This window comes from Limulus polyphemus, unplaced genomic scaffold, assembly GCF_000517525.1.
Source record: "Limulus polyphemus unplaced genomic scaffold, Limulus_polyphemus-2.1.2 Scaffold141, whole genome shotgun sequence".
Classification (NCBI taxonomy): domain Eukaryota; kingdom Metazoa; phylum Arthropoda; class Merostomata; order Xiphosura; family Limulidae; genus Limulus; species Limulus polyphemus.
This window is the reverse complement of record NW_013665751.1, coordinates 508,786-522,076: the sequence shown is the minus strand read 5'-3', so window position 1 is coordinate 522,076 and position 13,291 is coordinate 508,786.

Here is a 13,291-nt window from a genome sequence, read left to right as displayed (position 1 = left end):
GTACTTTTAGCAATTTTTCACGTTTTAATTCACTTTTAAACTATTTTATTATTTTAATTTGTTTCATAAGATCTTAAATAATTACAGCACTTATTCTTAGAGCTTACACGGATCCCATTTTCACTAAGAAAGCAGCTTTTCTCTTTCTTTTATATTTAAACATAGGGCCGAATGAACCTAGTGATTAGCCTGCCGGACTGTATGTTTGAGAATCCATTTGCTGCTTTCCGTTGCACAAAATTGCGCTTTGCACTTTAGGGCTATATGTGAGCTATAAGATGACAATTCAATCTCACTATTCGATTAAAGTAGTCCAAGAGTTGGCGATAAGCGCTATTAACTAGCTACCTTTCCTATAGTATATTAGTTGAAAATTAGAGACCGATAGCGCAGATAGCCTTTATGTACCTTCGCGCGAATATCCGAAATAAACACATAGCCTGTTGGTGTATTAGCAAAATCTCATTCAGAAGGATAAAGTAGTATCTTACCAACAGAAGTAAATGTAAGGGTTGAAGTGGGAAGCATTGACTTACCAATAAAAATATTGTTAAGAGCTGAGCTGTATAAAAATAAGAAGAAATATATTATGCACAGAAAAGTCGGTAAGAGCTAAGCTAGAATGAGAAAAGTAATGAATATTAAATATACTGAAGAAATGGACTAAAAACTCATTCAATGATTTTTGAATACATGGGAGTTATATAACTGCCCAATTAGGTAATTATATGGCGTAAGTATGCAAGTTGTTAGATGTGTATTAGTTGAATACATGGGAGTTATATAACTGCCAAATTAGGTAATTATGTGGCGTAAGTATGCAAGTTGTTAGATGTGTATTAGTTGAATACATGGGAGTTATATAACTGCCAAATTAGGTAATTATACGGCGTAAGTATGCAAGTTGTTAGATGTGTATTAGTTGAATACATGGGAGTTATATAACTGCCAAATTAGGTAATTATATGGCGTAATTATTCAAGTTGTTAGATGTGTATTAGTTGAATACATGGGAGCTATATAACTGCCAAATTAGGTAATTATATGGCGTAATTATGCAAGTTGTTAGATGTGTATTAGTTGAATACATGGGAGTTATATAACTGCCAACTTAGGTAATATGGTAATATGGCGTAATTATGCAAGTTGTTAGATGTGTATTAGTTTTACTTTCTGTATTATTGTGAAACAGGTTAAACTAACCTCTTAGTAGAATAAAAAGTGGATCTTGGATTTTTTGGTACAGGGAACTCTCGAGTTGCTTAAATGTATGAATATCAAACCGAGTGGAAGGTAAGTATTTAGTATTTAGAAATTAACCATATTTAAAGTTCTAATGGATACCTGACAGAGCGCTTAATTCATTTGTCTGACAAAACTTATACGAATATAGGGGAAATTATGTGTTTCAGAATATATCTGAAATTTAACAATGGATTAGTAGTGCATGAATTTCGGTTTAAGAATTGTATTTAAAGATAACTTTAAATCGGTCAATAAAGAGGTTTATTTAAAATTATTTTACTTGAAAGTTAATAAAAGTGGTTCGATATAACTCTGAATAGCACTATAAATAAAGTAATACTGAAAATTTCTACACGTGCATTAAATAAACGTTTCAGCATAAAGGATAATAATACTAGATAATTTTAAACTGGCTGTTTAAGCTAATTTGTTTTTTCATCTCTATATCACAGAACAAATTAAGTCAGTTTCAGCAACAGTGGATTTATAATGTATCATACATATTTTCTAAATATTAACCGCCCCCCTCAGTGGCACAACTGTATGTCTGGGAACGTCAGAAACGTTGTTTCGGTACCCGTGGTGGGCAGAGCACAAATAACCCATTGTGCAACTTTGTGTTTAACTTAAAACAATCAGTCAGTCAAATATTAACAACTTTAAAAGTAATTCTAAGCTTTATAAATACATTCCATACGATCTTAACAACGAGGTAAAACGATAATTTTTAATGGAATATTAACAACTTTAAAAGTAATCCTAAGCTTTATAAATACATTCCATGCGATCTTAACAACTAGGTAAAACAATAATTTTTAATGGAATGATATTTCTTACAGTTTCACGATTCCCTGTTGTCTACTGTTTATGGTTTCGAAATTATGCTTTATTTGCACTTTCTAACAAAAAATATAGTTTTAAACTGGAGCACATACCATTGGAACACCTTATCTAAATTAGCACATTTGGTAATGGTCTGTAAGTAAATATATATAATCAAGTTTTGACAAGAACATTCAATCATCTAACGAACGTATACAGATCCAGTAATTTATGTTTGGGTACACATAAATGTGCGATAATAAAACTTTTACCTCAAGAGGTGTGAAGTGGGATTACCTTCAGAATTATTACATACACATTAAGGTATCTAAAAATACAAGTTTAATAGGATAACCTGCAAAAGTTTTACACACTTTCATTAAAGTTAATTACAGGTACATTCATAAACTTTTAATAAAACTCAAATAATCACACTCATCTGGTTATAATAATTATAAAAGAGTTTAGTGAGAAACAGTAAATAAAAAAAATTAAGCATAGGAATATATAGCCTAACATACCTCCTATGAGAGAAAAACGCAAATTCAAATATTTTACTTCTATGTTATTCTGTGTATCTAAATATTTCGTTGACAGGCTAACCTTCAAACGGTTTCTGTAGCATGTTTGTGTCAAAGATCTTAGGTTGAAACTAGAATTCTTAATAGTCAGAAAATTAAGTTAGTTTAAATGAATAATAACAATTATGTAATTAACAAAAGCTTCACAACACAGAAGTTTTCATTTATAATCTGTGAATTGAGATGGCTTCCTTGATGTATAATTGACACTCGTTATCTCTTTAGCTGATCATCTGTAATTGCAGTGTTGTTAGCTTTATTAAATGCAGCATGTTCAATCACACTTGATAACAATGTATGAATCATTGCAGATCACCAGCTGAAGAGAGCGGAACGCCAGTTACAATAAAATATTTCAATATGATAAGTACAGCGATAACGAGCGGCCGTTCCGCATCAAGTAAACTATCTCGTTTCCTAAATTTAGACATGTTATAAGTGAAAACTTCAGCGATAGGAAGCTTTTGTTAACCATATAAAATGTATTTACATCCATGCCGGGTTCATTTTTAATAAAATATCAAGTAATGTCCAAACCACAGTATTTTGTGACAAAACGGCAAAATTGAACGCCAGTGTTTTAGTAGTTGTATAGGCCGTAAAATATTTCTCATAGGCCATATCGCTGTATCCTAACATCGTTTTAAAATTGAAAAACTCAGTGATCTACACATTTATTGATATTAGTTACAAGGTCATAAGAAATTATTACTCATAATTTCATATCTGTTGAACTTATTTTACTTTTGCGTCTTCTTAGTCTAAAAAACTAAACACAAATTTTGAAATAATGCAATCATCTCCAAGTGTCACCCACTTGATAAAAGTTAAATACAGAAGGTTTCATTTAGTGATGTGTGTTTTTTTTCTATACATTTATGTTAAAACAGACAAACATAAAATTTCGCTTTTGTATATATAGATATTTGAAAATGTCCAATTTGTAAAAAAAAAAGCAGCCCGAATGTTCATCATCAGAAATCTGTAGAGATTTCCCATTTATTTTAGCAAGTATAATAAGTGGTCAAATGTACACACAACATTAATTGCAAATAGTACACTATTTAGTATGGTAAACTAATGGTTAAAGCTAAAACACATCAAGTAAAAATTGTTAATAAGTTAAAAGCATAATTCCAGTCTAATAGGAAACACACCTACGATTACAGTGAAAAAAGTTAGTTGTAAAAAGTAGGTTTGTTATAAAACTTCACCGAGTTGTTGTGTTAATGATGTTAGGTTAAGTTCGATCTCAAAGATAAAATAATGGAAATTTCTCAAGGTGACGTTATAATTCGTAATCACTAGTAAGCAACAGTCGGTATTCAGTGTCTTGGAAAATGAGGTTCAACAGGATTGCACGAGTATTCATATATCTAGTGACTGAGAACAAAATATTGTAAAGAACTAGCACTCTTATTATAAGCCACTTGGAAAGTACAAGAAGAAACAAAAATGCAATAGCACAAAGGCGATCACTCTAGTGGTGTTTTCGTGAGTTTCCAGTTTCTTTAATACTTTGTTGATAGAACATAAATATTTATATAAGGAGATCTATAGATTAGCTACTTTCACGTCAGAAGAAATGGACGATACGTTGATCAAAGCTTTAAGTATATAATACAATGAGTTACACAGTAAATATTTGGACAATTACTATAAAGAATGTGACACAATTGAAAAAAATTACATCCATCAAAAGACACGAGTTTAATTTCTAAAATATTTTCACACTTCATGCTTTAAGAGTTTTTTATTAGATATTATGAATATCTAACCATTTTAGCAATAATCAACACATACCTAATGAAATATATACGAATACATTTTATAGAAAGAAAAGCACTAACGATTGTAACATACATCATCGTGGCACATTTACACAAACTAGTCCTCGACAGCTCTCGTGGTTGAATATAAATATGTTCATATCTATGTGTATGTTTGTGAGTGGCTTGTCCATTTTATAGAAAGAAAAGTACTAACGATTGTAACATACATCATCTTGGCACATTTACACAAACTAGTCCTCGACAGCTCTGGTGGTTGAATATAAATATGTTCATATCTATGTGTATGTTTGTGAGTGGCTTGTCCATTTTATAGAAAGAAAAGCACTAACGATTGTAACATACATCATCTTGGCACATTTGCACAAACTAGTCCTCGACAGCTCTCGTGGTTGAATATAAATATATTCATATTTATGTGTATGTTTGTGAGTGGCTTGTCCATTTTATAGAAAGAAAAGCACTAACGATTGTAATATACATCATCTTGGCACATGTACACAAACTAGTCCTCGACAGCTCTGGTGGTTGAATATAAATATGTTCATATCTATGTGTATGTTTGTGAGTGGCTTGTCCTCTCCTAAAATATATCTCTAATGTTACAAGGAAGAAGATAGAAGCGACCATTAAACTTTCATTTTTACAGTTACCTAACGTTTTATTAAGTAAGTTCAGTAGAGTGTTTAGTTAACTCCTGTTCATCACAAAGACTACTTTCTCCATTCCCCCTGGTAGTTCAGCGGTAAGTGTGAGGGCTTATAACGGCTTTCGATACCAGTGGTGGACAAAGCACGAATGGTCTATTGTGCAGCTTTGTGCTTAACAACAAACAAACAAATACTTTCCCTACAATCGTCCATGTTGCATGGAGTAAAAGATAAGAACCTAAAAAAACTATTTTCTCAGGAATACGTAATCTGTCTTTACAAAACGACTTCGTAGAATTACCACTAATGTTTAGCCATTCTTTGGACATTTCTAATATGATATCTAGTATTTTCTAGGAAATAGTGTGGTCAGTAACACATGTCTGTAGTGTATATTAACATGAAATCTCCAAACCACACACCGAGAGGAGTGGGCGAGGAAGGATTTGATAAATACTTAATAGATAATCTAAAAAAAAAGAAGAAGAACCATGTTCATTCCATGAAATCATAGCAGATCCCCGTTCAATCATGAACTACTGCACTCGCCTGAGCTGCAAAATATACTATACAAAACAGTTAAATGATAATTGGAATTTATACTATTTTACATATTACAAGGTTAAACAGCTGTTAAAGAATAATGATAATTACACCCTCAGTTAATGCTTATACAAATAAGGCATCTGGTGATCCATGTGATCTGAAGTTCAAATGAATGGTCATTCAGCTTGCGCTCGTAAATAAACATTTAATGATTTGATTTTACGTTTATACAGAACACGCCATTTGACTTCAATAGGAAATATGGTTATGACAAGTAGAAGATAAGCCTAGCAATGATGTTGTATTCTTAAAAATCAGGATGAACATAAGGTCATTAATCACCCTTGGCTACTTTTGTGGTGTTTCCAGAGAATCTTGAAAGTCTGAAGTCATTCGATGGGACACGATGCATTTTCCAGAAGCATTCCATAGATTCTCGGTAGGGTACGGTTCTGTGAGCGTGAAGACCATTTCATGCGGTCAGTTCCTTTTATTCCAAGCTATGTGTCGTCGAGATTAGCACGGGCTTTATTAACCATTTGGTTGAAAATAGTGTTAATTGAACGAATATACGACAGCATAATAGGCATTAATAGTACCATTCGGTATTATGTAGAAATCTATACCTCCACCAGTGCTCATCCCTACCCGTACTGTACTTCCATCACCTCCACACGCATCACTTTCCTGTATGAACATGGGTGGGATCTTGTTTCAGATTCTCCTCCAACAAGTATCCCCAGTTGTTTATCTACTTGGTGAGTCACAACTCATCTGTAAATAATATTGTCTCACGCGTCGTTGGTCCGCTAGATACGTTTTTGGCACCACTGTAGGTGAACTATTTTGTGCCTTACCGGGAGTAGAATGCAAGTTATTGGTCATCTGGCATAAAGTCTTCTTTGTAAACTCTTTTATTCTGATGCTCTGTTTATCACTGACCCTTGCCTAGACGCTTATTAATGAAAGAGAGCTTGCTAATTTACAGGCTGAGAAATGAGATTAATTGTGTAAAATCAGCAAATAAGCTACTTCTAGTCTTATAAAATATAACTGTCTCCTTGTAAATGTCATTTGTAAAGTCTGTTTCAAACCATCTGTTTATTGACACAACATCCAATTGCATAACGAACATGTGATTCAGTATCACAAGAGGTACCATGCGTTTGCAGCAAGCAATAATACACAAATAGCAGTCGCCTGTTTATGTTATGGACGATAGTGTGCATTGTCCAGATGTTCAAGAAACTGTACCATTAGTTTGGAAGCGATTCCACATTTTGCTAACGATACTTTGACACATTCGAAGTCAACTTGCAACATTCTACTGTGATTGGCTTGCTTCCATTTATCTAATGTTTCTTCCCATGAGTGAAACAACATATATCTTCTTTGAAGTCTATGTTTCAAGAACAATTTTTAGCACTTTAATCTTTGTGATTTACCTCAAAATAGCAACTGTGACAAGATTTTGTAAACCCACTATAAGTAGCATAGTTTGAATATCAAACCATTTGCATTTTAGACTACATGGGTGCTCATCAGATGCCTAATTGCATATTTGCATAATAATGAATTGGGGGGGGGGTGACTGGCATTTTATTATATCAGTGGTTTTGCATTGAACATGACTATAGTATTACAAATTCCGAGCATCCTTTAATCGTTCTGTGAAAATTAAACGTATTACTTATTAAAATTACAAAAACTTTAGTTTAAGATTAGAATATACTAAAATATCCAGATATTTTTTGTGTGAATATTATATATATTTCTTTAAGTTGAAACTAAATATCGATGAATGACTAATCAACTGGTAAAGTATTACTGGCTGTATTTATTTAGTATTTTATTGGCAATAATAATAGGAGTTAAGATATTGAGAATGTTTCAGGAAAAACAGGATCAAGTAAACATTCTATTAATTTGCATGCCTTTATAGATTCTGTAAACCTTACTGATTATTCAGTAAAAGCATTATGCAGACTTCGTGAGAGAGAAGTAGAAGAAAGTAAGTAGCTATCTAGATAACTTATTAAATGTTTTTCAAACATCATAAAGTTGAGTCATGAAATCTGTGTAAAGTAAACATTAGTAAAGTTTCATAATGAAGATACTCTATGGCTTGAAAACTGCTGCCTACGAAATCAATATTTCGTCACATACATTATTAGATAAAATAAAGGCAGTTGATTGATGCGCAAAATAAGTCCTTCCAAAAAAATATAATAAATTAGTTAAGTTAAACAAAAATGCTAAATTATCATTTACCATCGCCTCTGAAAATCACTTTGGGGTGTGTACCATGATCGAATAACATAAAAAGTAATAACATTTGGAGAGTAGCACTCCGCGTAAGAAAGTACTTTAAGGACAAATTTATTGTTCGCCTGGAGTATTTCTTTCTTTGTGGGATATACCAACTGCATGCCCACATGTGTCACTACGATAATTGTGTCGTGCTCTCGCTATTAGTCTTATGCGATAAAAGCTGAAGCACCCTTAAGAAATAAACAGTCTATCTTTGATGAATTTCATTAGTGATTAGATAACAAGAAAAATATTCAAAGTCAAAAATATGAAACTTAAATCTAAGCACCAGTGTAAATTTCATTATATCCATGACAGTTAGTGTTGGGGACATACATGAAAATCACGGTTAAACGAGAGTGCTATAATCACAGTTGAATTCATTAGAGGTGTGTTTGACTTTTTTTTCACTGCTCAAATTAAATTCAGCTCCATCTATAACACGAATTAAAATGAATGTCAGGTTTTGGAGCCCCCGATTTTCACAATGGAAACATTAATTAGATAAAGTTTCTTATCATTAAAAGAAAGGAAAACCAAAGAGACTTATAAGACTTATACTTATCTGAATTTCCATTTGCAAACTTAAAGTTTACATTGTTAAGCATGCTTTCGCTAAAACATTTTTTATGGCTTAAAATTGTCTAATCTGTGAGCTAGTACTAAATTTTAATTAACAATGGCTAACTGAGTCAATGAACTATTGAACTTACTAGTAATGTCATGCATTCTTTGCAAATATTACCCCTTTACAAAAATAAGTAAACCAAACATAAATATTAACTAAAAAAGTAGAGAGTTTCGATTTATCCTCATAAGGCTAATTACTTGATATAATGACTGTCAGTTTGTTTTACATCAAAACTACACTGGGGTATCTGTCGTTTTCACTGCGAGGAATTGAACCTCGGATTTTAGTGTTGTAAGTCCGTAAACTTACCGCTGTCTCACCAGTGCACTATTGTTGAGAGGATAAGTGAATGTGTATTTAACGGTTTGAAAAGTTAGTAAAAAGTTATTTGTCAATTACAACAATATAATAATAATAATAACGAGCATGTATATATCTCACAGTCTTATGGAGTAAAAACTCAAAAGTTAATACTCCCTTTCCATTACTTACACATTCGTTTTAGGGCATTATTCTATCGAAGTATCTTTAGGGCATTATTCTAAGTATGTTTAGGGCATTATTCAATCGAAGTATTTTAGGGCATTATTCTATCGAAGTATTTTTAGGGCATTATTTTATCTAAGTATTTAGGGCATTATTCTATATTTAAATTGTTGTGTTTTTGTTCTTAACTGATTAAGAAGTATATTAAACATTACTGAATCTCCTTCACACAATTTTTATCTCACCTACAAGATTATTATCCAAGCTGAAGTTTTGAAATGTTTAGGAAAGAATATAGTTATCCACTAAAACGGAAGAATAATTTATTTATTTGCTATATTCTCGTTCAGTTTTTAAATTGTTCTTGATAACACAAAATTTCTAGGTATAGTGCTCCTTCGATTGTTACTCAACTTCTTTCAATATTCTACTTTATTTTTAATCACTGTGGGAAATATTGGATACAGAAAATGTTAAATCTACAATAACAACAACAATAAAAATAACAACACATTTGATGAAGATGGATATTCATAATAGCCACATAAATACGGCACATAAAAATAAGTTATGAGTAAGAACCAGCATAGTTAAAAATAATGATGTATTCAAAACAGAAAATATTGTTGAAGTAAATGAATATTTGTTTTTATGTTTTTCAAGAAGAAAAGATTTCTTTGAGTAAACCATTAATTCACAAAGAGGGCACAGTTCCGTTATTTCACTGTATCTTGTCTGTCAAAATTTAAAGGTTCATTATTGTGATTGTAAAAAAAAATAAAGGTTCATTGTTGTGATTGTAAAAAAAATTAAAGGTTCATTGTTGTGATTGTAAAAAAAAATTAAATGTTCATTGTTGTGATTGTAAGTTATCTCAAGAAATTCAATAAAACAAACAATAACTAAAGGTGACAAACACCGAAACGCTTTAACCAACCTGGTCATTCGGCTAGGTTTTAAATTAATGTTTGTTTGTAATTAAGCACAAAACTACACAATGGGCTGGCTGTGCACTGCCCACCACAGGTATTGAAACCCGGATTCTAGCGTTAGAAGTCCGCAGGCATACCGCTATGCCACTGGGGGGCTTAAATGAATGACTTAAGACTTGCGGATTTCTCCCCCTTATAATATTACGCAGGACGAAAGGACTGCTCGCTGATGAAGTAAGTGGTTGGTCAAGCATTTTATTTTGATCAACTATTTTACATCGAATTGATCTTTCAGTCATGAACTGCATCTCCATATCATTCTAGCTTCACGTAAGAAATAAATAATTTACAATAAAAATTCAAAGCACATGTCGGGTTGAAATGAATCGGATAGAAATGTCATGCATGAGTTTGCTATTACCTCCAACTTTACAACACTCGGGAAATCCCCCAACATTTTGGCATCATTTCGATATTAATTACAAAACCTGCTTGTCCAGTAGACACATCAACAACTCTTGTGTATATGTACATAAAGAGTGATAAAAAAAGGTGGAGAAAACAGCGCAAAATACCGAATTTCGCGAAATCACTACTATGAATGGTCTAAGTGTGTAATGTCATAGTTCTAAGTATGCAGTATGTTTCTAATTTTACCAATACAGGAATTTTGTAATTTCACATCTCAGACTAAGGAGTTAAGGCCTGAGACTACTTTGTATTTTACATTCACGTAGATTTTAATTTTCTAAAAATACTATTATATACTGCTTTTGTGACGTTAGCTTCCAGGAAGACTCCATGTTTGTATATTTTACGCCATTGGCACAGCGGTATGTCAGCGGACTTACAACGCTAGAATCCGGGTTTCGATACCCGCGTGGGTATATATCAGATAGCCCATTGTGTAGCTTTGTGCTTAATTACAAATAAACAAAACTTTATTTTTAAGATTTTACTTTAAAATGTTTTACTAAAGTAATGAAAGGATCCTGAAGATTATACTTCTGTTCCATTATTCTTTAAAAAATATATCAATATCATGCTTTTAAAAAACTCTTTTTTGTTCTTTATTTCTGATTGTTTTTTATTTGTAGTATGAACTCCTTACTCGTTGAAAATCACTATTATCGACTTTAAGCCTAGTTAGACAGAAAGGTTATGTTTATGATAAAACTCCTTCTTTTACAAAAAACAAATTGTTTTGGGATTTATCATAAGCAATAAACTTACGATTATCATGCTGGTTTTATCTAACATTTGGTAACAAAGCAATAACCTTGATAACCAACATGCTGGTAATGGTATAACATGTAAGACTAGCAAAGTGATAATCTTAGTAAATACGTTATTGGCAATATTCGCAGTTTGTCCCTGACGAAGAAATGTTTATCTTTCGCTCAGGTTATAGGGTTTTTTGTTTTTCTATTTTATTGTTAATGTTGGTACATAGAAACCTTCATACCGGTACTCATTTAAGACTTGACACTAATAAACCAACAATAACCTTATTAGACTGCATCTATTTTTAAAGTTTTTGTACGACATTTCAAGCAGCTAACGTAAAGCTTCATCAAATCAAATTGGTTTTGTATGTAATCGAAAGTTTGTGAGTATTTTGCTTTAAACATACTATAACTAAAACTGGTGTTACAAATGCGAATGTCTAATGGGCAAGAACTGAGGAGTGATAACAATAAAAAACAAGCAGTTGATGCTAATAAACTGGATTTCTTAAAAAGGTCTGCATCAGCAAAATCTTTTATGATGTTTTATAAAATCAAAGAATGCAACATTACTACATAGTTCCCTTTTGCGCGTTTCTAACAATTAAGTAACGAAAAATAGAAGTCTTATTTTATCAGTCGAAACTATTTTTCGATAACTCATCATATAATGAAAATAAAACTATAAATATAAAGCTCAGTGTATTTATGTTTTTTACATATAATGCCTATATCTTGTACAGCAAATGTTTCTAAATATGTTGAAAGGAAGAAAACAATAGACCCTTTCATTTATACATGAAGTATAATGGATAGCTTTGATGAAATATTCATAACCTTATTGAATTTAAAAAAAAATGTTCAACGCGCAATTAAGCCTTAAATATTAAAGTTTATTAATAGAAAATGTTAAAAAAATAAACAAAATTCAGCCATACTTAAAAACCTTCATAATTTAGTATAAGTAGATTTTGTGTTTCAAGTTAATTGACATTTAGTTGAACTTTTCACAACACTGTTATAAATTTGGTAAGTTTACAAAATATACTACAAGGATTTTAACTGTTAAAATGTAATTAAATCACCTTATATTCTCCAAACTAATATTTATTTTATACACACAATGATAAGCTTTTAATCAAGGATCGCTTTTTATATTTTGATAGATCCTAGCGCTACATTTACAGTTATAACAATTTTTTATTTTATTTTTTAAACATCTGGACGAAACAAGGTCACTTGCTGTGAAATGTCACAAAATATATGGATGAACGCGGTTGGAATACGACGAAGTACGACACTGAACATTAAGAGAAACAGTTAGTGTTTTATTGGTTGTTTTTTTTTCTTTTTTGTTATGGCTAACGGCTATTTTGAAGCAGAATGGCCATCGATATCTGGTAATTTATGTCGCTGTCTGTCTAGGTGTCTCCTTCAGTTCAAGTCGGTTTCTTGTAAGAGAGGTTAACAAATGGCAGAGGAGATCAGAACAGAAGATCACCGAGGTTGCTTCTTGTATCTCACCCACCTTGATACGGTGATAATCTCTTATTTCAGATTTTTATAGCTATTTCAATTGTTCAAATCACGTACTTCATGCGCACTAAAACTGTGCAGGTTTAGTCTTTTCTTCGTTGTGAGTGTTCTGTAGAATGGCTAGCTATTTTTTGATTATCTGAAGAATCATACAGTGGTTTTATATAGTTGTGTTGATGTGCATGAAACAGGATAATTCAAGAACATAGTAAAAAAAACCATTAAAATTACAGGAGCTATGGTGCTTAGTTGCTTTTACAAGGTCGTCGATTCGAACACATATCTATGTTGCTTGAAACTTTATCGTTTCAGCTTCTCAACTTACCTTACTTGATCACGCAGGAAAAAGACGATACAGAAAATTAAGATCATTGAAAAATTGCTTATTTTGTGAACATGTAAGCATATATTTAAATAATTATACATGAATCAAATAATTACATATTTATATTTAACTCAGTATTATTGGTGTTACTCTATGAAATTTGTTTGTTTGTTTGTTTGTTTTTGAATTTCGCGCAAAGCTACACGAGGGC